This window comes from Pelophylax lessonae, assembly GCF_965119305.1.
Source record: "Pelophylax lessonae genome assembly, chromosome: 3".
Taxonomy (NCBI): domain Eukaryota; kingdom Metazoa; phylum Chordata; class Amphibia; order Anura; family Ranidae; genus Pelophylax; species Pelophylax lessonae.
In genome coordinates, this window is record NC_138770.1 from 450,209,277 (window position 1) to 450,213,677 (window position 4,401).

A 4,401-nucleotide genomic window follows, 5' to 3' on the forward strand; every position below is an offset into this window, starting at 1 on the left:
CAGCAGGAACTCTCTAAAGCCTGTACAATTATTACTACTGATCTTAAACAAGATTTTCAGTCGATTGGGACCAGATTAGACACCATAGAAACTGGAGGAGGCCTATTCAAAAATCGAGGACCTGGAGAATAGGTCCCGCCAGTATAATATACGTATTCAGGGGCTCCCTGAAGCAGTGGGGGACCTGGAAGGCACGGTCCAGGAACTTATGAAGGAACTGATTCCTGAAATAAGGCCCCATCAACTTGAAATTGACCGTGTCCACAGAGCACTTACCCCCCCACGGCAAGATGGCCTCCCTCGAGATGTGGTGGTTAAGCCTCATTATTATGGGGTGAAGGAAAAGTTTATGTCAGCTGCCAGACTTAGGCCCGACCTCTCCCTCTTGGGTGCTCCTGTCCAACTCTTTACGGACTTGGCTCCTTCCACCATACAGAAAAGAAGAACCATGAAGCCGCTATTGCAACAGCTTATCAACCATCAGATAAAGTATCGCTGGTCGTTTCCCTTTAAGCTTTCCTTTACCTACAAGGGCAAATTCCATTCCTTTACCAAATTTAATGATGGGGAAGATCTCCTACTTCAACTGGGTATCATCTCTAAAGAATCGTCCTCCCCCAAACAGAGAGAAGGGACTGATGGTTCCCTTTCGCCCATCTGGACCAGGCCGAAGCCTGTCAGGGATAAGGAGGGCCGGTGTCAGTTACCTTGGTGGAGGCCGAAGTGCTGAGAGGGCTTCCCTTGCAGCTCGGTGCGGATCACCCCTGGTGGTGAAACAGGAGATGACACGTCCCAAGGAGCACTGGATGCGGATGGATCCCGGATGGATGGATGGTGATTTAGGACCGCTTCCAGGAGATCTATAGATGCTCAGAGAAAAGAGACAAGGTGAATGCCAGGACGAGGGTCATACACAGATAATCAGTCCGAGGAGATGAAGGTACAGAGGGCCGTACAAAAGAGAGAGTCCGTGGGATCCAAGCCAAGGTCGGTACACAGGAGATCCAGCTGAGGTGTCTTTTAGAGTAAAGAGTGGTCAGGCAAGCCGAGGTCAAACGAAGGAGAGATGCAGGTACGTCAAAGGAGCAAGCCGGGTCAAACAGGAACAACAGGCAATCGGACAGGTCACGGGTACAGGAGCTGATGATAAACCAGCACTGAAGCACAGCCAGAGAGCGTCTTATATAGGGCCAGGGCTGGGGAGAAGGGCGTGGTGACACACCTGCTCTGCCTCCAGCAATCTATTGTTGCTGAATGGTAATTCCTTTCCTGACAGCCGGTTTGGGGAGGATCAGTGATCAGGCTGTCTCCTTTATTTCCTACTACGCCCCCAATGTGGGACAGGTGGCTTTTTTTAGGGATATGTTGGCTACTCTGATACCTAAGATTAGTGGCGGTGTGGTGCTGGGGGGAGATAGTAATCTTCCTCTGGACCATGTCCTGGATAAGTCTCACCCGGTCCTGTCAGCCGCGCGGCAACAACCCAGGCAGAGTTGCGCTCTGGCACAAGTTTTCTACCAACATGACTTGGTGGATGCCTGGAGGAAATGGACATACATACGTCCAGGGGCGGACTGAGAACCCTCAGGGCCCCCGGGCAAAATAAATCAAGGGCCCCCTTCCAGACCCCACCCATGTCCCGCCTCCAGTTACACCCTTGCCCCGCCTCCAGACACACCCACATCCCGCCTCCAGACACCCTACACAATCTTTAGACACAAGGAACAAAAGTGCAATAATTTATAAACAAGTGCAATATAAATAATTCACAAACCAAGACCAGTGCATTACAAAAATCATACATAGACAAAACCAGAGCATTACAATAGTAAATTGCCAGGTCTAGGTGGGGTAGGGTTGCTACCTCACCCCTTTAATCCAGGACAGATACGAATTACCAGTGGCGGCTGGTGCTCAAAATTTTTGGGGGGCGCAAACAGAAAAATGTAATAGGCATTGCTTTGCGGCAAAAAAACGCTGTAAAAAAATTGCGTGACTTAACAAACAATCATTAGGTTGGTTCAAGATTGACCAGCGTGTCCCCATTCACTGCACAGTGACCAGCATGTCCCCCATCAATGCACAGTGCCCACAATGCACAGTGACCAGCATGTCCCCCATCAATGCACAGTGACCAGCATGTCCCCCATCAATGCACAGTGTCCATAATGCACAGTGACCAGCATGTCCCCCATCAATGCACAGTGTCCACAATGCACAGTGACCAGCATGTCCCCCATCAATGCACAGTGTCCAGCATGTCCCCCATCAATGCACAGTGACCAGCATGTCCCCATTCAATGCAGAGTGTCCAGCATGTCCCCATTCAATGCACAGTGTCCAGCATGTCCCCATTCAATGCACAGTGTCCAGCATGTCCCCCATCAATGCACAGTGTCCAGCGTGTCCCCCATTCAATGCACAGTGTCCAGCGTGTCCCCCATTCAATGCACAGTGTCCAGCGTGTCCCCCATCAATGCACAGTGTCCAGCGTGTCCCCCATCAATGCACAGTGTCCAGGATGTCCCCCACCAATGCACAGTGTCCAGCATGTCCCCCACCAATGCACAGTGACCAGCATGTCCCCTACCAATGCACAGTGACCAGCATGTCCCCCACCAATGCACAGTGACCAGCATGTCCCCATTCAATGCACAGTGACCAGCATGTCCCCCACCAATGCACAGTGACCAGCATGTCCCCCATCAATGCACAGTGACCAGCATGTCCCCCATCAATGCACAGTGTCCAGCATGTCCCCCATTCAATGCACAGTGTCCAGCGTGTCCCCCATCAATGCACAGTGTCCAGCATGTCCCCATTCAATGCACAGTGTCCAGCGTGTCCCCCATCAATGCACAGTGTCCAGCATGTCCCCCACCAATGCACAGTGACCAGCATGTCCCCATTCAATGCACAGTGACCAGCATGTCCCCTACCAATGCACAGTGACCAGCATGTCCCCAACCAATACACAGTGACCAGCATGTCCCCATTCAATGCACAGTGACCAGCATGTCCCCCATCAATGCACAGTGACCAGCATGTCCCCCATCAATGCACAGTGTCCAGCATGTCCCCCATTCAATGCACAGTGTCCAGCGTGTCCCCCATCAATGCACAGTGTCCAGCATGTCCCCCACCAATGCACAGTGACCAGCATGTCCCCATTCAATGCACAGTGACCAGCATGTCCCCCACCAATGCACAGTGACCAGCATGTCCCCCATCAATGCACAGTGACCAGCATGTCCCCCACCAATGCACAGTGACCAGCATGTCCCCATTCAATGCACAGTGACCAGCATGTCCCCTACCAATGCACAGTGACCAGCATGTCCCCATTCAATGCACAGTGACCAGCATGTCCCCCACCAATGCACAGTGACCAGCATGTCCCCCATCAATGCACAGTGACCAGCATGTCCCCCATCAATGCACAGTGACCAGCATGTCCCCCATCAATGCACAGTGACCAGCATGTCCCCATTCAATGCACAGTGACCAGCATGTCCCCATTCAATGCACAGTGTCCAGCATGTCCCCCACCAATGCACAGTGACCAGCATGTCCCCATTCAATGCACAGTGACCAGCATGTCCCCCACCAATGCACAGTGACCAGCATGTCCCCCATCAATGCACAGTGACCAGCATGTCCCCTACCAATGCACAGTGACCAGCATGTCCCCATTCAATGCACAGTGACCAGCATGTCCCCCACCAATGCACAGTGACCTGACCAGCATGTCCCCTACCAATGCACAGTGACCAGCATGTCCCCCACCAATGCACAGTGTCCAGCGTGTCCCCCATCAATGCACAGTGTCCAGCATGTCCCCCACCAATGCACAGTGACCAGCATGTCCCCCATCAATGCACAGTGACCAGCATGTCCCCCACCAATGCACAGTGACCAGCATGTCCCCATTCAATGCACAGTGACCAGCATGTCCCCTACCAATGCACAGTGACCAGCATGTCCCCATTCAATGCACAGTGACCAGCATGTCCCCCACCAATGCACAGTGACCAGCATGTCCCCCATCAATGCACAGTGACCAGCATGTCCCCCATCAATGCACAGTGACCAGCATGTCCCCCATCAATGCACAGTGACCAGCATGTCCCCATTCAATGCACAGTGACCAGCATGTCCCCATTCAATGCACAGTGTCCAGCATGTCCCCCACCAATGCACAGTGACCAGCATGTCCCCATTCAATGCACAGTGACCAGCATGTCCCCCACCAATGCACAGTGACCAGCATGTCCCCCATCAATGCACAGTGACCAGCATGTCCCCTACCAATGCACAGTGACCAGCATGTCCCCATTCAATGCACAGTGACCAGCATGTCCCCCACCAATGCACAGTGACCTGACCAGCATGTCCCCATTC